Genomic DNA, 24,675 nt, shown 5'->3' with positions numbered 1-24,675 from the left:
AAATTAAGTAAGTAATAATTTATTCCCTTCTAGAAGGGTAATTTTATTTGACTTAGAAGGGTAGTTTTTGACTGACGGAATAATACTTTTTTTTAATACATAGGATGGTTTTGTTTTAAGAGCCTCGGTGGGTTATGTGTTAAGCACTTGACTTGCAATATGCAAGTCCTGGGTTCGAATCTCACCATGTACTAATGTGTTTTTCTATTTACATACTAGCTGTCGCCCGCGACTCCGTCCGCGCGGAATAAAAAATAGAAAACGGGGTAAAAATGATCCTATGTCCGTTTCCTGGTTCTAAGCTACCTGCCCACCAATTTTCAGTCAAATCGATTCAGCCGTTCTTGAGTTATAAATAGTATAACTAACACAACTTTCTGACTATATATATATATATAGGTGTACTAAACATTTATCTTTTTTTTTTCTTTCAACAGAATAGAAGTATACCCAAGTACATCCAAGTTAAATAGAAGATGCAAGTCTCCTACCAGACATAGTACCAGGTCTCCGGACACAGATGACCTGGTATGCAGAGTGTGCAAAAGAACCTTCCATTCGAAAGGCCCATTTACTAATCATATAAAAACACATCAAAATGAAATTAAGTAAGTAATAATTTATTCCCTTCTAGAAGGGTAATTTTATTTGACTTAGAAGGGTAGTTTTTGACTGACGGAATAATACTTTTTTTTAATACATAGGATGGTTTTGTTTTAAGAGCCTCGGTGGGTTATGTGTTAAGCACTTGACTTGCAATCTGCAAGTCCTGGGTTCGAATCTCACCATGTACTAATGTGTTTTTCTATTTACATACTAGCTGTCGCCCGCGACTCCGTCCGCGCGGAATAAAAAATAGAAAACGGGGTAAAAATGATCCTATGTCCGTTTCCTGGTTCTAAGCTACCTGCCCACCAATTTTCAGTCAAATCGATTCAGCCGTTCTTGAGTTATAAATAGTATAACTAACACAACTTTCTAACTATATATATATATATATATATATATATATATATATATATATATATATATATATATATATATATATATATATATATATATATATATATATATAGGTGTACTAAACATTTATCTTTTTTTTTTCTTTCAACAGAATAGAAGTATACCCAAGTACATCCAAGTTAAATAGAAGATGCAAGTCTCCTACCAGACATAGTACCAGGTCTTCGGACACAGATGACCTGGTATGCAGAGTGTGCAAAAGAACCTTCCATTCGAAAGGCCCATTTACTAATCATATAAAAACAACAAAATGAAATTAAGTAAGTAATAATTTATTCCCTTCTAGAAGGGTAATTTTATTTGACTTAGAAGGGTAGTTTTTGACTGACGGAATAATACTTTTTTTAATACATAGGATGGTTTTGTTTTAAGAGCCTCGGTGGGTTATGTGTTAAGCACTTGACTTGCAATCTGCAAGTCCTGGGTTCGAATCTCACCATGTACTAATGTGTTTTTCTATTTACATGCTAGCTGTCGCCCGCGACTCCGTCCGCGCGGAATAAAAAATAGAAAACGGGGTAAAAATGATCCTATGTCCGTTTCCTGGTTCTAAGCTACCTGCCCACCAATTTTCAGTCAAATCGATTCAGCCGTTCTTGAGTTATAAATAGTATAACTAACACAACTTTCTGACTATATATATATATATAGGTGTACTAAACATTTATCTTTTTTTTTCTTTCAACAGAATAGAAGTATACCCAAGTACATCCAAGTTAAATAGAAGATGCAAGTCTCCTACCAGACATAGTACCAGGTCTCCGGACACAGATGACCTGGTATGCAGAGTGTGCAAAAGAACCTTCCATTCGAAAGGCCCATTTACTAATCATATAAAAACACATCAAAATGAAATTAAGTAAGTAATAATTTATTCCCTTCTAGAAGGGTAATTTTATTTGACTTAGAAGGGTAGTTTTTGACTGACGGAATAATACTTTTTTTTTTAATACATAGGATGGTTTTGTTTTAAGAGCCTCGGTGGGTTATGTGTTAAGCACTTGACTTGCAATCTGCAAGTCCTGGGTTCGAATCTCACCATGTACTAATGTGTTTTTCTATTTACATACTAGCTGTCGCCCGCGACTCCGTCCGCGCGGAATAAAAAATAGAAAACGGGGTAAAAATGATCCTATGTCCGTTTCCTGGTTCTAAGCTACCTGCCCACCAATTTTCAGTCAAATCGATTCAGCCGTTCTTGAGTTATAAATAGTATAACTAACACAACTTTCTGACTATATATATGTATAGGTGTACTAAACATTTATCTTTTTTTTTTCTTTCAACAGAATAGAAGTATACCCAAGTACATCCAAGTTAAATAGAAGATGCAAGTCTCCTACCAGACATAGTACCAGGTCTCCGGACACAGATGACCTGGTATGCAGAGTGTGCAAAAGAACCTTCCATTCGAAAGGCCCATTTACTAATCATATAAAAACACATCAAAATGAAATTAAGTAAGTAATAATTTATTCCCTTCTAGAAGGGTAATTTTATTTGACTTAGAAGGGTAGTTTTTGACTGACGGAATAATACTTTTTTTTAATACATAGGATGGTTTTGTTTTAAGAGCCTCGGTGGGTTATGTGTTAAGCACTTGACTTGCAATCTGCAAGTCCTGGGTTCGAATCTCACCATGTACTAATGTGTTTTTCTATTTACATACTAGCTGTCGCCCGCGACTCCGTCCGCGCGGAATAAAAAATAGAAAACGGGGTAAAAATGATCCTATGTCCGTTTCCTGGTTCTAAGCTACCTGCCCACCAATTTTCAGTCAAATCGATTCAGCCGTTCTTGAGTTATAAATAGTATAACTAACACAACTTTCTGACTATATATATGTATAGGTGTACTAAACATTTATCTTTTTTTTTTCTTTCAACAGAATAGAAGTATACCCAAGTACATCCAAGTTAAATAGAAGATGCAAGTCTCCTACCAGACATAGTACCAGGTCTCCGGACACAGATGACCTGGTATGCAGAGTGTGCAAAAGAACCTTCCATTCGAAAGGCCCATTTACTAATCATATAAAAACACATCAAAATGAAATTAAGTAAGTAATAATTTATTCCCTTCTAGAAGGGTAATTTTATTTGACTTAGAAGGGTAGTTTTTGACTGACGGAATAATACTTTTTTTTAATACATAGGATGGTTTTGTTTTAAGAGCCTCGGTGGGTTATGTGTTAAGCACTTGACTTGCAATCTGCAAGTCCTGGGTTCGAATCTCACCATGTACTAATGTGTTTTTCTATTTACATACTAGCTGTCGCCCGCGACTCCGTCCGCGCGGAATAAAAAATAGAAAACGGGGTAAAAATGATCCTATGTCCGTTTCCTGGTTCTAAGCTACCTGCCCACCAATTTTCAGTCAAATCGATTCAGCCGTTCTTGAGTTATAAATAGTATAACTAACTCAACTTTCTGACTATATATATGTATAGGTGTACTAAACATTTATCTTTTTTTTTTCTTTCAACAGAATAGAAGTATACCCAAGTACATCCAAGTTAAGTAGAAGATGCAAGTCTCCTACCAGACATAGTACCAGGTCTCCGGACACAGATGACCTGGTATGCAGAGTGTGCAAAAGAACCTTCCATTCGAAAGGCCCATTTACTAATCATATAAAAACACATCAAAATGAAATTAAGTAAGTAATAATTTATTCCCTTCTAGAAGGGTAATTTTATTTGACTTAGAAGGGTAGTTTTTGACTGACGGAATAATACTTTTTTTTAATACATAGGATGGTTTTGTTTTAAGAGCCTCGGTGGGTTATGAGTTAAGCACTTGACTTGCAATCTGCAAGTCCTGGGTTCGAATCTCACCATGTACTAATGTGTTTTTCTATTTACATACTAGCTGTCGCCCGCGACTCCGTCCGCGCGGAATAAAAAATAGAAAACGGGGTAAAAATGATCCTATGTCCGTTTCCTGGTTCTAAGCTACCTGCCCACCAATTTTCAGTCAAATCGATTCAGCCGTTCTTGAGTTATAAATAGTATAACTAACACAACTTTCTGACTAATGGAGGGAAACGAACGCGCGGATTTCCTAGCGAAAGCGGCAGCAGTCGGAATGAAGACCAAGGCTAACTATGAAAGATGCCCTGTTTCATATGTCAAGCGACAGATTCGTCTGGACACGCTTGACAAATGGAACAGGCGCTATATGGATGGAGACACGGCTTCCACCACGAAGCTCTTCTTTCCCGACGCCGTGGCGGCCTACCCTGCACTTCGGAGGATAGAGTTGGACCCCATGCTGGTTCAAGTTTTGACTGGGCATGGGGGGTTCTCCGAATACCTGCACAGGTTTAAGTGCAAGGAGGACCCCTCCTGCATTTGTGATCCAGCACGGGGTGAATCCGTGCTGCACATACTCACGGAGTGCCCAGTATTTGACAGATATAGAGTAGATTTAGAAATGAAATTAAAAGAAAAAATAAATAAAGAAAACTTGGAAAACTTAATTAGTAATAAGAGTAAAAGTGGGCACTTCGTAGAGTATTGTAGGTCCTTGGCCAAAATTGTAATAAATAGGAATAAGGTTTAGTTTTTATGTACTGATTTATTGATTTGATTTTAAACTTGTATTTTAATATTGTATTTTAATTTTGATTTTATTTATTATTTGAATTATTTATTGTTTTAACGTAGAATAAGAACTTGTGATATTAGATGTAAGTAAAATTGTAATTTTGGTATTTTAAATAACTTTAATAAAGAAATAAAGACACCGTTGTACCCAAGGTCCCTGACCCATAAATACGTTAGGGGAACGAGAGGGCGGCATAGCGCCGCCCAAAAAAAAAAAAAAAAAAAAAAAAAAAAAAAAAAAAAAAAAAAAAACTTTCTGACTATATATATATATATAGGTGTACAAAACATTTATCTTTTTTTTTTTCTTTCAACAGAATAGAAGTATACCCAAGTACATCCAAGTTAAATAGAAGATGCAAGTCTCCTACCAGACATAGTACCAGGTCTCCGGACACAGATGACCTGGTATGCAGAGTGTGCAAAAGAACCTTCCATTCGAAAGGCCCATTTACTAATCATATAAAAACACATCAAAATGAAATTAAGTAAGTAATAATTTATTCCCTTCTAGAAGGGTAATTTTATTTGACTTAGAAGGGTAGTTTTTGACTGACGGAATAATACTTTTTTTTAATACATAGGATGGTTTTGTTTTAAGAGCCTCGGTGGGTTATGAGTTAAGCACTTGACTTGCAATCTGCAAGTCCTGGGTTCGAATCTCACCATGTACTAATGTGTTTTTCTATTTACATACTAGCTGTCGCCCGCGACTCCGTCCGCGCGGAATAAAAAATAGAAAACGGGGTAAAAATGATCCTATGTCCGTTTCCTGGTTCTAAGCTACCTGCCCACCAATTTTCAGTCAAATCGATTCAGCCGTTCTTGAGTTATAAATAGTATAACTAACACAACTTTCTGACTATATATATATATATAGGTGTACAAAACATTTATCTTTTTTTTTTTCTTTCAACAGAATAGAAGTATACCCAAGTACATCCAAGTTAAATAGAAGATGCAAGTCTCCTACCAGACATAGTACCAGGTCTCCGGACACAGATGACCTGGTATGCAGAGTGTGCAAAAGAACCTTCCATTCGAAAGGCCCATTTACTAATCATATAAAAACACATCAAAATGAAATTAAGTAAGTAATAATTTATTCCCTTCTAGAAGGGTAATTTTATTTGACTTAGAAGGGTAGTTTTTGACTGACGGAATAATACTTTTTTTTAATACATAGGATGGTTTTGTTTTAAGAGCCTCGGTGGGTTATGAGTTAAGCACTTGACTTGCAATCTGCAAGTCCTGGGTTCGAATCTCACCATGTACTAATGTGTTTTTCTATTTACATACTAGCTGTCGCCCGCGACTCCGTCCGCGCGGAATAAAAAATAGAAAACGGAGTAAAAATGATCCTATGTCCGTTTCCTGGTTCTAAGCTACCTGCCCACCAATTTTCAGTCAAATCGATTCAGCCGTTCTTGAGTTATAAATAGTATAACTAACACAACTTTCTGACTATATATATATATATAGGTGTACAAAACATTTATCTTTTTTTTTTTCTTTCAACAGAATAGAAGTATACCCAAGTACATCCAAGTTAAATAGAAGATGCAAGTCTCCTACCAGACATAGTACCAGGTCTCCGGACACAGATGACCTGGTATGCAGAGTGTGCAAAAGAACCTTCCATTCGAAAGGCCCATTTACTAATCATATAAAAACACATCAAAATGAAATTAAGTAAGTAATAATTTATTCCCTTCTAGAAGGGTAATTTTATTTGACTTAGAAGGGTAGTTTTTGACTGACGGAATAATACTTTTTTTTAATACATAGGATGGTTTTGTTTTAAGAGCCTCGGTGGGTTATGAGTTAAGCACTTGACTTGCAATCTGCAAGTCCTGGGTTCGAATCTCACCATGTACTAATGTGTTTTTCTATTTACATACTAGCTGTCGCCCGCGACTCCGTCCGCGCGGAATAAAAAATAGAAAACGGGGTAAAAATGATCCTATGTCCGTTTCCTGGTTCTAAGCTACCTGCCCACCAATTTTCAGTCAAATCGATTCAGCCGTTCTTGAGTTATAAATAGTATAACTAACACAACTTTCTGACTATATATATATATATAGGTGTACAAAACATTTATCTTTTTTTTTTTCTTTCAACAGAATAGAAGTATACCCAAGTACATCCAAGTTAAATAGAAGATGCAAGTCTCCTACCAGACATAGTACCAGGTCTCCGGACACAGATGACCTGGTATGCAGAGTGTGCAAAAGAACCTTCCATTCGAAAGGCCCATTTACTAATCATATAAAAACACATCAAAATGAAATTAAGTAAGTAATAATTTATTCCCTTCTAGAAGGGTAATTTTATTTGACTTAGAAGGGTAGTTTTTGACTGACGGAATAATACTTTTTTTTAATACATAGGATGGTTTTGTTTTAAGAGCCTCGGTGGGTTATGTGTTAAGCACTTGACTTGCAATCTGCAAGTCCTGGGTTCGAATCTCACCATGTACTAATGTGTTTTTCTATTTACATACTAGCTGTCGCCCGCGACTCCGTCCGCGCGGAATAAAAAATAGAAAACGGGGTAAAAATGATCCTATGTCCGTTTCCTGGTTCTAAGCTACCTGCCCACCAATTTTCAGTCAAATCGATTCAGCCGTTCTTGAGTTATAAATAGTACAACTAACACAACTTTCTAACTAGGTCAACTGTAAGCGAGTACAACCGAGCGCACGGATAAAAAGTTGCTCCGTACGTTATAAAGTTAGAAAAAATTGAAGTGGTGGAATAAGTTTTACGAAATATAAAGTGCATTACATCAATCGACGCAGAAAATTTTTGTGGTCCATACTATAAAATTTTGTAAAAGAAAAACCAAAGAAAAAGATTTTGGACACGAAAAACCAAAAAATTTGGTTGGGAACAACTTTAAAAAATAACGCCGTGAAAACGCGATCGACGACCTATACTTTTTATGGTGTCAAAAAAAGATCTCGTCGAGATCTTGGGTCCCGACCGGTTTCCGGAATTTTTCCGGTAAGAAAAACAAAAAAATTTTGACGAAAACAAAAACCGCGTGGCCACGAGGACCCGGATCCAGGTGTGGTGGAGCACCGTGACAAAGCCTACTAGATAGCTCTAAAAGTGCCGAACAAGACAGTGTTTGTAAAATTAAAATTGTAGAAGGGGGGGTCAAGTTATAAAGCGGAGAAAATAGTGAAAAACTAACATTAAGTTTAAAAAAATCATAAGTCCAAAATTAATGCTGTAACATATGTTTTTTATTATTAAATTAGAATCAGCAAAAGAAAACAAAAAAATTGATACCCCATTTATATTTTTCGGACTTATATTTACAAAGTTAGAAGAAATTTATTAATGTAAACAAAAGTATAGTCTAAGAAAAGAGAAAACATAATAAGGACACTAAGGATAGTTATTAAGTATACTGGAAAATATAGTAAAAGTGTAAAGTGAAAATCCTTAAAACAATAAGTTTTTCTATGTAAATTTTTAAGACGTAAATAGTGTGTTGTTTACATTCAATCTCATCACTTGCGAACCCCGTATTGTAAAGGAATGTGGTGGGCGTGACCTGTAAACAATACGGTGGTGTCACAGTTAGTTAGTAAATCAGATAATAGGAAAACGACCAGAATACTTAGTCATTCTATTTTTAACTTTATATAATTTGTTGATAGTATTCAACTTTACTGTAGATAAAATTGGATTAAGCTTTAATTTAGTATTAAGTTTCTAAACTATTATTATTAACATTTTATTTTCATTTAAATTTTATTTTAATCTCAACTTTAGTACTGTAATCATTACTCAATTTCATTTTAAAAATTCTATCTTATTTTATTCTAATACTTTTAAAAATTTATAAGATCTTAAGGAACTATACTCCAATTTATTTTTTAAATTAATTTAGAATTTACTGCATCCTATATTTTTTTTATCTATTTTTTTTAAAGTTTTATTAATCAGGTGCAGTAACATAGAAAACTGTGATAAAATCTTTGTCTTTAAACAAATATAAACAACAACTGGTCAAACTCCGAATTGTCTGAGTCTACATATTGACTTCGGCTTTTGCCGTCAATATTAGTATTAAGATTTAACTAGTTTTTGACAGGCGCTTTTGCCAATTTTTTATTAGATTTAAGTTTAGTTATAGATATATTGTTAAGGCTTTTGCCCACAATATTAGTTGTAAGTTATATTGACAGGGCCTATTGCCCATAATATTAGATATAATAAGGTTTATTGACCAATTTAAATTTTTAAATTTTAAAGTTTTAAAAGTTTTAAATTTAAATTTTTTATTATTTTTAAAGTTTTGACGAGTTCCCCGACATGATCGCCATAAGAACCCCAGTAAAGAAACGAGGCGCCCAGGCCCCGAGCCCAGTAGAAAGGACGGACGAAATCATTATCGAACCGTCACCAAATGTTGACGAGGAGGCTCAGGTCCGGAGCGTTCGGAAGAGCGTCGGGGAGTGGGAGTCCGGTGTAGACCCCGCAACCCAGACCTCCCCCAAAAAAGTGGCAAGAGCCGTGCGTAAGCGCATAGTGCCTTCACAAGAAGAACAGAAGAAAATGGATGTGGAAGGAATTGTTGGCCCTTCCGGGGGGGCAAGTTCAAATATATCTGACAGAGTTAAAGAAGCGCGGATTCATATGATCACGGGGAAAAATCATTTGAACAGTGCAAAAAACATCAAAACCGAACTTAAGGTAGGGGCCAACAATGCCATCGACGCCCTTTACCGGCTTGTCAAAGAGGCCGAACTCGAACTTAGGAAAAGTAAGGATACTGAGCGGGAGATACGGGGCGGGGGGTCTGCGGGAAAAGAGGGCCCTGGCTCTCCGATCCCTCAGACGCCCCTCCCCGCCCCTCCCGATCAGTATCTCAAAAAACAGGAAGAACTTATTAAGAAGCTAGAAGAACACACTAAAATGATAGAGGAAAATTTGACAGAATCGCAAAGTCTGAGGGAAGCCCTTGGACAGGCCGGTAAAGGAGCAACACAAGGTACTTACGCGAGCGTCACGGCAGGGTCTTCGCAGAGGCCGCCCCTGAGTGTAGGGGCCACGCACTCGGTGGCGGTCTCCTCCAGTGACGACAGGGATACCGGCGATCATGTCCTGGAAAAAATAAGAAAAATTGTTAACGCTAAAGAGGAAGGTATAAAAATAGATAGGGTCAGGAAAATCCGGGACCGTAAGGTGATCGTAGGATGCAGCACGGAGGGCGAGCTTAGCCGCGTAAAGGAGAGGCTAAGAAAGGCCTCCGGTGACCTGAGAGTGGAAGATGTGAAAGCAAGGGATCCCTTGGTTGTTCTGATGGACGTCTTGTCCTATAACAGCGATGAGGACATAGTCAGGGCAATCAAGGGACAGAATAAAGAATTATTGAAAGGAATGGGTACGCAAGAGATGAGAATGGATGTCAGGTTTCGGAAGCGGGCCAGGAATGTCCATACGTCCCATGTGGTTTTAAGAGTGTCCCCGCAAATTTGGCGGCGGTTCACGGAGGCGGGCGTTCTACATGTAGACCTACAGCGTATCCGAGTGCAGGACCAATCCCCGTTGGTTCAATGCACGCGATGCTTAGGGTACGGGCACACCAAACGTGTCTGCACAGAGTCAGAGGACCTATGCTGTCACTGCGGTGGCCCGCACCTCGCATCGCAGTGTACCGACCGGCAGGCCGGAAAACCGCCCTCCTGTCGAAATTGCGTTCTTGCAAAAATCGACGGGAGGGAGCACAACGCGTTCAATGAAGAATGTCCGGTACGAAGGCGATGGGATACCCTGGTGAGGTCATCTATAGCGTATTGCTAAGGTGGCCCCAGGTGCATCAGCTTCTCCTTCTGCCGGGCGGCCCCGCTACCACGCCGTGCAGGCTAACCTTCAACGGTCTGAACTCGCCACGGCAGAACTCATCGTGGAGGCGACCAAGCGTAAACTCACCTTCGCCCTTGTCCAGGAGCCATATATAGGCAATCGCGGCGAGATGAGGCAGCATCCAGGGACAAGAACAGTACAATGCGCCAGGAGTCCGACCACCGATCTGGTGGTCAAGGCGGCCATTCTGCTGTTCGACGACACCATCGACGTCTCCCACTGTCCGCACCTTACAACTTGCAATATAGCAGTTGCTAAGTTGAGGACAGCGGCGTGGGAGATAGGTGTGGTGTCCGTCTACCTGGAGCCAGATAAGCCCATCGAACCGCTCCTGGACCAAATGGGGACTGCCGTGGAGGGTTTAGGTACTGCTGGCGTGATAGTGGGTGGTGATTTGAACGCGTGGAGCACATGGTGGGGAAGCCGGGAGGATAACAAGCGGGGTATTGTGGCCGCGGAAAAACTCGACGAGCTGGGTCTACATGTACTGAACGACGGTTCTGGGCCGACATTTGATGTCATCAGAGGAGGTACCCGCTTTTCCAGTTGCGTCGATGTTACTGCTTGCTCGACCCACTTATTAGGTTGGATAGTTAACTGGCGTCTCGCGGAGGATGTATCTAGTTCGGACCACAAGGCAATCCTGTTCGACCTGGACCTGGACAGGTCCAAGGGCACCAAAATGGTATCCTCCACCCGGAAGTATACTACTAAAAAAGCAGACTGGGTTGGGTTTCGTAGGAAACTCGCCCAGCTGTGGGAGAATGAAAGGATAACAGCGGCAGAGATTAGTAAGATAGAGACGAAAGAAAGATTAGATGGAATGTGTAAAATGTATGTTGCTTGCGTGGTGGAGACGTGCGAAGAGGAGCTGCCCAAGGTAAAGAGGAAGAGGAGGGCAGGATTGCCTTGGTGGTCCGAAGAGCTCTCTCGACTCAAGACCGAGGTCTTGAGGAAGAAGAGGCGGATCTCCTCCGCGGCGCCAGTTCGGAGGGAGTGGGTCGTGCAGCAGTACATGGACGCTAAGGAAAATTATAAGCGGGTGATGAAGTCGGCCCAGACCCAAAGTTGGAAAAGTTTCTGTTGTAGCCAGGAGCGAGAAACCATGTGGGACGGAATCTACAGGGTACTACGTCGCACAGCCGTGAGGAAAGATGAAGCCCCCCTCATGAAGAATGGTAAGGTACTAGAGGGGGAGGAATCGGCCAGGAGCCTAGCGGAAACGTTTTTTACTGAAGATAGAGAGGAGGAAGATGATGCGGACCACAAAGAAATAAGAGAAAGAGCTGGCAGAGTGAACGAGGGGTCGCATGATGATCCATGCGACCCCCCATTTACAAGAGCAGAATTGTTGTGGTCCGCATCAAGCTTTAGCTCTAAGAAGGCTCCTGGCCTCGACGGTCTCACGGCTGACATTTGCTTATCGGCAATCACCCTGGATTCAGACATATTCCTGGCGATCGCTAATAAGTGCCTAAGTCTCTCTTTCTTCCCCAGAAGGTGGAAAGAGGCAGCAGTAGTAGCACTGCCTAAACCTGGTAAGGACGACCTCACGCAGCCTAAGTCTTACAGACCAATAGGCCTTCTGCCGATTTTTGGGAAAATTTTAGAAAAAATGGCTGTAAGACGTCTACGGTGGTACACTGCACCGTCGATCAGCGGGCGCCAATACGGTTTTATGCCGCAGCGATCTACCGAAGACTCCCTCTATGACATGGTCCAGCACATTCGATCTGAGGTAGGAGAGAAGAAGATCGTTGTGCTGGTATCATTAGACATAGAGGGAGCCTTCGATAACGCCTGGTGGCCCGCGATCCGGTGTAGATTAGCGGAAACACAGTGCCCCGTAAATCTGAGGCGCCTGATCGACAGCTACTTTAGCGAACGGTCGGTGCGCGTCAGATTTGCGGGAGCGGAGTACGTGAAGAGTACCACCAAGGGCTGCGTGCAGGGATCTATCGGGGGGCCTACTTTTTGGAATCTGCTGCTGAATCCCCTTCTGGTGGAGTTGGATACAGTGGGTACACACTGCCAGGCTTTTGCCGACGATGTGGTTCTGATGTTCTCGGGGGACAGATCCTCGGAAATACAGGAGAAAGCCAATGCGGCCCTCGCTCTTGTTAAATAATAAATAAAATAAAATAAATAAAATAAAATAACATTTAATCCTTCCCACCATTACAACGCAATAAAAACTAACATATTACAAAATAATTATAAATACATAAAACAGAATAAAATTAAAATTACACTAGCATAAAGAAACATTTATAATTAACGTTGCAATGCTGACCGGATAGGGTCCTCCCTCAGCTTTGTATGCTGGGTGCTCCTCTCTGGAACACTCAGCGCTGATCTTCCGCGAAAACCCTCACGACTATCCGCACGCCAGTTGCAGCGGTGGATAACCAAACATAAATATTTATATATAAAGATAAATAAAAATTTCAATATTACAAAAGATAAAATAAGATAAGAACTAATAAATAATATAAGAACTATGGTATAAAAAGAAGTTAAAGTTATGTATAATTAACGGGTCCTAAGTTCAATATGCAAGGTATTTAAAACAATATTAAAGAAAAGAAAAAAAAAAAAAACTTATTCACTATCATAACTTCAATGTAACTTAAAACAAATAGAAATTCTGGAACAATATTAGTCTCCCTTTTACATATGTACATTTCGATAAGCAGCCAAAGAGTGCAGGAAAAAAAAAAAAAAAAATTAGAAAAAAGATTTGTTATAAATTTTCTGCTTCTGGACTTCTAATAGAAATACTTTTAGCTTTCTTTTAAAAGTTAATTTAGTTAGCGCATTCTTAATAGGTGGCGGGATATTATTCCAACACCTCGTGGCAGCGTATCGAAAACTACCTCGAAATGCGGCAGACTTATGTCGCTTTGTGCATAGTTGCAAAGACCCCTGTCTTTGTTTGGGACGGCTACCTTTGGACCACTCAAGCTTACAAAATAGGTAACTAGGTGACTGTAAATTAATTATATCAAAAAGAAGACAAGCTAGATGCAGTTTCCTACGGTAACCGATCTTTAAAATATTGTTTTCATTGAAATACGGCGTTACGTGACTACGTGGCGGCACATTAAAACAGAAACGGGCACATGCGTTTTGAACCCTCTGTATTATCTTTTCAGTCCTAGCATATAAACGCGGCCCATAAACTACATCTGTATAATTTAGTTTTGACAACACCAGCGTGTCCACCAACTGTTTACGAAGGCGTTCATTTACATATCCCCGAATTTTGTACAGTAATTTTAATCTATAGAAACAGTTGCGTACGATTTGTTCAGAAGTGGGGAGTCAGGAACAAGTTAAAATTTGCGCCGCAGAAGACGAAGGCTATGGTCCTCACTAGGAGGACCAAATACGACTCCCCGCGTCTGAACATGGGCGGTAAGCCCATTGAGCTAGTAAAAGAAATGAAAATCCTGGGCTTGACAGTTGACGATAGACTCACCTTTAAGACGCACATTGCAAATGTGTGCAAAAAAGCGCAAGGCCTCTATCGTCAACTGTCAAGGGCGGCCAGAGTTTCGTGGGGTCTGAACTCAGAGATCATCAGGACCATATATGTGGCAGTTGTGGAACCCACGATTCTTTACGCCGCTAACGTTTGGGCGCCCGCGGCAAAACGGAAGGGGACTTTGACGTTGTTGAACCGGGTGCAGAGGGGGTTTGCGCTGAAGATTGTAAGGGCGTACAGGACCGCGTCTCTGAACTCGGTTCTAGCGCTTGCTGGGTTGCTTCCTCTGGACCTTCGGGTCCAAGAAGCGGCCCTTCTTTACAAAGTAAAAAAGGGTCACCCCCAGCAGGTTCTTGTAGACCTTGAGATGGAGGAACCGATCCCGTACGCCCAGACGCCACACCCTATGCACCTGGAGGGGCTGCAGTTCGACTGCCTGGCGGACGGTGACGAAGTGGCCCAGCAAGCTGCCGTCGATGTAAATATGTTAAATATTTACACCGACGGTAGCAAAATTGAAGGTAAGGTCGGCGCGGCGTTATCCGTTTGGGATGGCGCTGCGGAGATTCTCTGCCGGAAATTAAAGCTGAGACACTTCTGCACCGTATACCAGGCGGAACTGTATGCCCTGCACGAGGCAACCCTGTTCGTAGTGAAGAGCACGCGCAATGCGTTTGGTATTCATTCCGATTCCAGGTCCGCCCTCCAGACGGTAGTAAATGGTGAGTCCCTCCATCCCCTTGCAGTGAAAGCGAGAAAAAATTTGAAAGAGGCTAGAATGCAAGGGAAGGACGTAAGATTATATTGGGTGAAAGCGCACGTGGGGGTGGAGGGAAATGAGAGGGCGGACGAACTTGCGAAACAAGCTGCAATCGGAATGAAGACCAAACCCCACTACGAAAAGTGTCCCATTTCATACGCCAAGCGACAGATCCGCTTGGAATCACTTGGGGTATGGAATGGGCGCTACAGGGACGGAGAAACTGCCTCGACAACCAAAGTCTTCTTCCCGGATGTCATAGAAGCGTACCCCATTATAAGGAAACTGGACGCAGACCCGGTATTAACACAAATTTTGACCGGACACGGGGGGTTCTCTGCTTACCTTTGCAAGTTCCATTGCAAGGATAGCCCCTCGTGTGTCTGCGATCCGGGGGTACAGGAAACCGTGCTGCACATCATCACCGAGTGCCCGACGACCGCCGCAAGGAGGGCCGACTCTGAAATAAAATTAAAAGAAAAAATTAAGACAGAAAATTTACATAGATTAATTAGAAATAAAGAGAAGAGAGATGTGTTTATAGACTTTTGTAAGGAGTCGGCCCTCACGGCCATAAAAAGGAATAGGGTGTAGGATAATTTATTGTTTTAATTATTAATTGACATTATTTATTGTTTTAACTTTTTATTTATAATAGTAAATTTAAATTGTGGATTTTATGGATATTTAATTGGTTTAATTTTGTTTTATTGTAATAATTGATTTTAATTGTATATAGTGTAATGTTTTACGAAATTTTTAACTTAGACTTAACAATTAACATTGTGATATTAGATTTAAGTTATTTTAAATATGAAATAAAGATAAATCCGCACCCCAGGTCCCTGACCCAAAACATGTTAGGGGGAACGAGAGGGCGGCATAGCGCCGCCCAAAAAAAAAAAAAAAAATAAAAAGAAAAAAAAAAAAAAAAAAAAAACTTTCTAACTATATATATATATATATATATATATATATATAGGTGTACTAAACATTTATCTTTTTTTTTCTTTCAACAGAATAGAAGTATACCCAAGTACATCCAAGTTAAATAGAAGATGCAAGTCTCCTACCAGACATAGTACCAGGTCTCCGGACACAGATGACCTGGTATGCAGAGTGTGCAAAAGAACCTTCCATTCGAAAGGCCCATTTACTAATCATATAAAAACACATCAAAATGAAATTAAGTAAGTAATAATTTATTCCCTTCTAGAAGGGTAATTTTATTTGACTTAGAAGGGTAGTTTTTGACTGACGGAATAATACTTTTTTTTTTAATACATAGGATGGTTTTGTTTTAAGAGCCTCGGTGGGTTATGTGTTAAGCACTTGACTTGCAATCTGCAAGTCCTGGGTTCGAATCTCACCATGTACTAATGTGTTTTTCTATTTACATACTAGCTGTCGCCCGCGACTCCGTCCGCGCGGAATAAAAAATAGAAAACGGGGTAAAAATGATCCTATGTCCGTTTCCTGGTTCTAAGCTACCTGCCCACCAATTTTCAGTCAAATCGATTCAGCCGTTCTTGAGTTATAAATAGTATAACTAACACAACTTTCTGACTATATATATATATAGGTGTACTAAACATTTATCTTTTTTTTTCTTTCAACAGAATAGAAGTATACCCAAGTACATCCAAGTTAAATAGAAGATGCAAGTCTCCTACCAGACATAGTACCAGGTCTCCGGACACAGATGACCTGGTATGCAGAGTGTGCAAAAGAACCTTCCATTCGAAAGGCCCATTTACTAATCATATAAAAACACATCAAAATGAAATTAAGTAAGTAATAATTTATTCCCTTCTAGAAGGGTAATTTTATTTGACTTAGAAGGGTAGTTTTTGACTGACGGAATAATACTTTTTTTTAATACATAGGATGGTTTTGTTTTAAGAGCCTCGGTGGGTTATGTGTTAAGCACTTGACTTGCAATCTGCAAGTCCTGGGTTCGAATCTCACCATGTACTAATGTGTTTTTCTATTTACATACTAGCTGTCGCCCGCGACTCCGTCTGCGCGGAATAAAAAATAGAAAACGGGGTAAAAATGATCCTATGTCCGTTTCCTGGTTCTAAGCTACCTGCCCACCAATTTTCAGTCAAATCGATTCAGCCGTTCTTGAGTTATAAATAGTATAACTAACACAACTTTCTGACTATATATATATATATATATATATTGTAAGATATTTGATGCAAAAGTATTTTAAAAGAATTAAACTAACAGCGAAATAATGAATTTAACTCTACTTCATAATAATCCTCGCTGTAGTATAAACTCAAACCGAACGTAAATAAACAAAAATGTCAGACGTTCCGCAATGACGGATGGAAAGAGACTGCCTCGAGCAGCAGCGCACGCTTCCTTATAAAACCTTTTGTGAGACTACCCTCAACAGTCCTAACACGGCCTCTCCTGACTGGATGACGTCCTCGTCGTCCTGTACTTCTTTGCAACTTTGCGAACCATAGGCACGACGTTTGCATAGTTCGTTTACAACAACATAGTGAACCATAGGCACGACGTTTGCATAGTTCGTTTACAACAACATAGTGAACCAGAGGCACGACGTTTGCATAGTTCGTTTACAACAACATAATGAACCATAGGCACGACGTTTGCATAGTTCGTTTACAACAACATAGTGAACCATAGGCACGACGTTTGCATAGTTCATCTACACAAATTACTTCAGCACATGACATAGGCACGACGTTCGCATATCATGTGTCATCTACATGTGCACATAGGCACGACGTTCGCTTATTACACACATGTCAGATACATAACTACTCGTATAACATAGGCACGACGTTCGCTTATTATACGCAAGTAGTATCACACAATCGTTCGTATAACATAGGCACGACGTTTGCGTGTCATACGAACATAAGATGTCTCACCGTTAAAAAAAAGAGCAGAGCATGTCTCGGGAGTCCACTCCCCTCACCGTGGCACCATGTAGGGCAAGCGTCCCGCAGTCCGTCCTCTACATGATATTAATGGCAACCCGCAGTTTGTCAGTCCTGAAAATACCCTAGAAGCATCTCCTGATACAGAACGTCTTACATTCCGTTCACAATCTCACTTCTGCAGTTGGGTATCCCGCAGTCTACGCAACGCAGAGCATCTCGACAATACATGGACAAAGCAAACTGAACTAATAAAGGGCATCAATGACTATTACGACATAATGACATACGTCTGACTCAGGTAATGGCTTAACACGCTCAGCGCAATCGACTAGCCTTTACAAGTTTACTTTAAAATGAAAAAATCGTGTTGGCATGTAACGTGTTAAATCTTGCCACGCCTCGGCTTTACCTGACCCTCACTAATAAAATGATCAAGGTATTCAATTTCAGTCTTTAGTAAAGAACACATCTTTAAATTAATTGAAAAGTCTAATGTTGACTTATTTGGTATCAAAACTTGAAATATAAAAATATTGGTTCGATCTTACCGCAGTACAAATTGAATAGATCGTATCCACAATCCTGTCTGCTGTGAAATACACAGACAGCGCGTGAGCCTCACTACTCACATATTCCCATGCAGAATACATGGCTTGGTCCACGCTACCCTTGATTCGCGAACACTGGTACGACTCTCATCTTGACTCAACTTGCTGCTACTACGACGATTATTATGATCACGGTAACGATCTGACATTTTTCTCTTTGCATTTATTTTCACGAAAATGCAAACACAAACATAGTGAGCAAAGTGGATAGAATCACGTGGATCCTATCCCACTTCTGATGTAAGATATTTGATGCAAAAGTATTTTAAAAGAATTAAACTAACAGCGAAATAATGAATTTAACTCTACTTCATAATAATCCTCGCTGTAGTATAAACTCAAACCGAACGTAAATAAACAAAAATGTCAGACGTTCCGCAATGACGGATGGAAAGAGACTGCCTCGAGCAGCAGCGCACGCTTCCTTATAAAACCTTTTGTGAGACTACCCTCAACAGTCCTAACAATATATATATAGGTGTACTAAACATTTATCTTTTTTTTTTCTTTCAACAGAATAGAAGTATACCCAAGTACATCCAAGTTAAATAGAAGATGCAAGTCTCCTACCAGACATAGTACCAGGTCTCCGGACACAGATGACCTGGTATGCAGAGTGTGCAAAAGAACCTTCCATTCGAAAGGCCCATTTACTAATCATATAAAAACACATCAAAATGAAATTAAGTAAGTAATAATTTATTCCCTTCTAGAAGGGTAATTTTATTTGACTTAGAAGGGTAGTTTTTGACTGACGGAATAATACTTTTTTTTAATACATAGGATGGTTTTGTTTTAAGAGCCTCGGTGGGTTATGTGTTAAGCACTTGACTTGCAATCTGCAAGTCCTGGGTTCGAATCTCACCATGTACTAATGTGTTTTTCTATTTACATACTAGCTGTCGCCCGCGACTCCGTCCGCGCGGAATAAAAAATAGAAAACGGGGTAAAAATGATCCTATGTCCGTTTCCTGGTTCTAAGCTACCTGCCCACCAATTTTCAGTCAAATCGATTCAGCCGTTCTTGAGTTATAAATAGTATAACTAACACAACTTTCTAACTATATATATATATATATATAATATAGGTGTACTAAACATTTATCTTTTTTTTTTCTTTCAACAGAATAGAAGTATACCCAAGTACATCCAAGTTAAATAGAAGATGCAAGTCTCCTACCAGACATAGTACCAGGTCTTCGGACACAGATGACCTGGTATGCAGAGTGTGCAAAAGAACCTTCCATTCGAAAGGCCCATTTACTAATCATATAAAAACAACAAAATGAAATTAAGTAAGTAATAATTTATTCCCTTCTAGAAGGGTAATTTTATTTGACTTAGAAGGGTAGTTTTTGACTGACGGAATAATACTTTTTTTAATACATAGGATGGTTTTGTTTTAAGAGCCTCGGTGGGTTATGTGTTAAGCACTTGACTTGCAATCTGCAAGTCCTGGGTTCGAATCTCACCATGTACTAATGTGTTTTTCTATTTACATGCTAGCTGTCGCCCGCGACTCCGTCCGCGCGGAATAAAAAATAGAAAACGGGGTAAAAATGATCCTATGTCCGTTTCCTGGTTCTAAGCTACCTGCCCACCAATTTTCAGTCAAATCGATTCAGCCGTTCTTGAGTTATAAATAGTATAACTAACACAACTTTCTGACTATATATATATATAGGTGTACTAAACATTTATCTTTTTTTTTCTTTCAACAGAATAGAAGTATACCCAAGTACATCCAAGTTAAATAGAAGATGCAAGTCTCCTACCAGACATAGTACCAGGTCTCCGGACACAGATGACCTGGTATGCAGAGTGTGCAAAAGAACCTTCCATTCGAAAGGCCCATTTACTAATCATATAAAAACACATCAAAATGAAATTAAGTAAGTAATAATTTATTCCCTTCTAGAAGGGTAATTTTATTTGACTTAGAAGGGTAGTTTTTGACTGACGGAATAATACTTTTTTTTAATACATAGGATGGTTTTGTTTTAAGAGCCTCGGTGGGTTATGTGTTAAGCACTTGACTTGCAATCTGCAAGTCCTGGGTTCGAATCTCACCATGTACTAATGTGTTTTTCTATTTACATACTAGCTGTCGCCCGCGACTCCGTCCGCGCGGAATAAAAAATAGAAAACGGGGTAAAAATGATCCTATGTCCGTTTCCTGGTTCTAAGCTACCTGCCCACCAATTTTCAGTCAAATCGATTCAGCCGTTCTTGAGTTATAAATAGTATAACTAACACAACTTTCTGACTATATATATATATATATAGGTGTACTAAACATTTATCTTTTTTTTTTCTTTCAACAGAATAGAAGTATACCCAAGTACATCCAAGTTAAATAGAAGATGCAAGTCTCCTACCAGACATAGTACCAGGTCTCCGGACACAGATGACCTGGTATGCAGAGTGTGCAAAAGAACCTTCCATTCGAAAGGCCCATTTACTAATCATATAAAAACACATCAAAATGAAATTAAGTAAGTAATAATTTATTCCCTTCTAGAAGGGTAATTTTATTTGACTTAGAAGGGTAGTTTTTGACTGACGGAATAATACTTTTTTTTAATACATAGGATGGTTTTGTTTTAAGAGCCTCGGTGGGTTATGTGTTAAGCACTTGACTTGCAATCTGCAAGTCCTGGGTTCGAATCTCACCATGTACTAATGTGTTTTTCTATTTACATACTAGCTGTCGCCCGCGACTCCGTCCGCGCGGAATAAAAAATAGAAAACGGGGTAAAAATGATCCTATGTCCGTTTCCTGGTTCTAAGCTACCTGCCCACCAATTTTCAGTCAAATCGATTCAGCCGTTCTTGAGTTATAAATAGTATAACTAACACAACTTTCTGACTATATATATATATAGGTGTACTAAACATTTATCTTTTTTTTTCTTTCAACAGAATAGAAGTATACCCAAGTACATCCAAGTTAAATAGAAGATGCAAGTCTCCTACCAGACATAGTACCAGGTCTCCGGACACAGATGACCTGGTATGCAGAGTGTGCAAAAGAACCTTCCATTCGAAAGGCCCATTTACTAATCATATAAAAACACATCAAAATGAAATTAAGTAAGTAATAATTTATTCCCTTCTAGAAGGGTAATTTTATTTGACTTAGAAGGGTAGTTTTTGACTGACGGAATAATACTTTTTTTTAATACATAGGATGGTTTTGTTTTAAGAGCCTCGGTGGGTTATGTGTTAAGCACTTGACTTGCAATCTGCAAGTCCTGGGTTCGAATCTCACCATGTACTAATGTGTTTTTCTATTTACATACTAGCTGTCGCCCGCGACTCCGTCCGCGCGGAATAAAAAATAGAAAACGGGGTAAAAATGATCCTATGTCCGTTTCCTGGTTCTAAGCTACCTGCCCACCAATTTTCAGTCAAATCGATTCAGCCGTTCTTGAGTTATAAATAGTATAACTAACACAACTTTCTGACTATATATATGTATAGGTGTACTAAACATTTATCTTTTTTTTTTCTTTCAACAGAATAGAAGTATACCCAAGTACATCCAAGTTAAATAGAAGATGCAAGTCTCCTACCAGACATAGTACCAGGTCTCCGGACACAGATGACCTGGTATGCAGAGTGTGCAAAAGAACCTTCCATTCGAAAGGCCCATTTACTAATCATATAAAAACACATCAAAATGAAATTAAGTAAGTAATAATTTATTCCCTTCTAGAAGGGTAATTTTATTTGACTTAGAAGGGTAGTTTTTGACTGACGGAATAATACTTTTTTTTTTAATACATAGGATGGTTTTGTTTTAAGAGCCTCGGTGGGTTATGTGTTAAGCACTTGACTTGCAATCTGCAAGTCCTGGGTTCGAATCTCACCATGTACTAATGTGTTTTTCTATTTACATACTAGCTGTCGCCCGCGACTCCGTCCGCGCGGAATAAAAAATAGAAAACGGGGTAAAAATGATCCTATGTCCGTTTCCTGGTTCTAAGCTACCTGCCCACCAATTTTCAGTCAAATCGATTCAGCCGTTCTTGAGTTATAAATAGTATAACTAACACAACTTTCTGACTATATATATGTATAGGTGTACTAAACATTTATCTTTTTTTTTTCTTTCAACAGAATAGAAGTATACCCAAGTACATCCAAGTTAAATAGAAGATGCAAGTCTCCTACCAGACATAGTACCAGGTCTCCGGACACAGATGACCTGGTATGCAGAGTGTGCAAAAGAACCTTCCATTCGAAAGGCCCATTTACTAATCATATAAAAACACATCAAAATGAAATTAAGTAAGTAATAATTTATTCCCTTCTAGAAGGGTAATTTTATTTGACTTAGAAGGGTAGTTTTTGACTGACGGAATAATACTTTTTTTTAATACATAGGATGGTTTTGTTTTAAGAGCCTCGGTGGGTTATGTGTTAAGCACTTGACTTGCAATCTGCAAGTCCTGGGTTCGAATCTCACCATGTACTAATGTGTTTTTCTATTTACATACTAGCTGTCGCCCGCGACTCCGTCCGCGCGGAATAAAAAATAGAAAACGGGGTAAAAATGATCCTATGTCCGTTTCCTGGTTCTAAGCTACCTGCCCACCAATTTTCAGTCAAATCGATTCAGCCGTTCTTGAGTTATAAATAGTATAACTAACACAACTTTCTGACTATATATATGTATAGGTGTACTAAACATTTATCTTTTTTTTTTCTTTCAACAGAATAGAAGTATACCCAAGTACATCCAAGTTAAATAGAAGATGCAAGTCTCCTACCAGACATAGTACCAGGTCTCCGGACACAGATGACCTGGTATGCAGAGTGTGCAAAAGAACCTTCCATTCGAAAGGCCCATTTACTAATCATATAAAAACACATCAAAATGAAATTAAGTAAGTAATAATTTATTCCCTTCTAGAAGGGTAATTTTATTTGACTTAGAAGGGTAGTTTTTGACTGACGGAATAATACTTTTTTTTAATACATAGGATGGTTTTGTTTTAAGAGCCTCGGTGGGTTATGTGTTAAGCACTTGACTTGCAATCTGCAAGTCCTGGGTTCGAATCTCACCATGTACTAATGTGTTTTTCTATTTACATACTAGCTGTCGCCCGCGACTCCGTCCGCGCGGAATAAAAAATAGAAAACGGGGTAAAAATGATCCTATGTCCGTTTCCTGGTTCTAAGCTACCTGCCCACCAATTTTCAGTCAAATCGATTCAGCCGTTCTTGAGTTATAAATAGTATAACTAACACAACTTTCTGACTATATATATGTATAGGTGTACTAAACATTTATCTTTTTTTTTTCTTTCAACAGAATAGAAGTATACCCAAGTACATCCAAGTTAAATAGAAGATGCAAGTCTCCTACCAGACATAGTACCAGGTCTCCGGACACAGATGACCTGGTATGCAGAGTGTGCAAAAGAACCTTCCATTCGAAAGGCCCATTTACTAATCATATAAAAACACATCAAAATGAAATTAAGTAAGTAATAATTTATTCCCTTCTAGAAGGGTAATTTTATTTGACTTAGAAGGGTAGTTTTTGACTGACGGAATAATACTTTTTTTTTAATACATAGGATGGTTTTGTTTTAAGAGCCTCGGTGGGTTATGTGTTAAGCACTTGACTTGCAATCTGCAAGTCCTGGGTTCGAATCTCACCATGTACTAATGTGTTTTTCTATTTACATACTAGCTGTCGCCCGCGACTCCGTCCGCGCGGAATAAAAAATAGAAAACGGGGTAAAAATGATCCTATGTCCGTTTCCTGGTTCTAAGCTACCTGCCCACCAATTTTCAGTCAAATCGATTCAGCCGTTCTTGAGTTATAAATAGTATAACTAACTCAACTTTCTGACTATATATATGTATAGGTGTACTAAACATTTATCTTTTTTTTTTCTTTCAACAGAATAGAAGTATACCCAAGTACATCCAAGTTAAGTAGAAGATGCAAGTCTGCTACCAGACATAGTACCAGGTCTCCGGACACAGATGACCTGGTATGCAGAGTGTGCAAAAGAACCTTCCATTCGAAAGGCCCATTTACTAATCATATAAAAACACATCAAAATGAAATTAAGTAAGTAATAATTTATTCCCTTCTAGAAGGGTAATTTTATTTGACTTAGAAGGGTAGTTTTTGACTGACGGAATAATACTTTTTTTTAATACATAGGATGGTTTTGTTTTAAGAGCCTCGGTGGGTTATGAGTTAAGCACTTGACTTGCAATCTGCAAGTCCTGGGTTCGAATCTCACCATGTACTAATGTGTTTTTCTATTTACATACTAGCTGTCGCCCGCGACTCCGTCCGCGCGGAATAAAAAATAGAAAACGGGGTAAAAATGATCCTATGTCCGTTTCCTGGTTCTA

General features: G+C 39.1%; 1 long non-coding RNA gene across 1 annotated transcript; it reads left to right on the top strand.

Moving 5' to 3' along the window:
- The first annotated feature begins 1,269 nt into the window (after nt 1–1,269).
- LOC123723200 lies at nt 1,270–3,541 on the top strand. The gene is made up of 5 exons (XR_006756672.1): nt 1,270–1,283; nt 1,712–1,882; nt 2,313–2,483; nt 2,912–3,082; nt 3,511–3,541. It is a non-coding gene; the product is annotated as an uncharacterized LOC123723200 (long non-coding RNA).
- The last annotated feature ends 21,134 nt before the right edge of the window (nt 3,542–24,675 follow it).

This window comes from Papilio machaon, chromosome W (genome assembly GCF_912999745.1).
Source record: "Papilio machaon chromosome W, ilPapMach1.1, whole genome shotgun sequence".
In the NCBI taxonomy this organism is placed as follows: Eukaryota; Metazoa; Arthropoda; class Insecta; order Lepidoptera; family Papilionidae; genus Papilio; species Papilio machaon.
The sequence above is the reverse complement of the archived record's forward strand: the minus strand, read 5'-3'. Positions and strand labels throughout refer to the sequence as shown.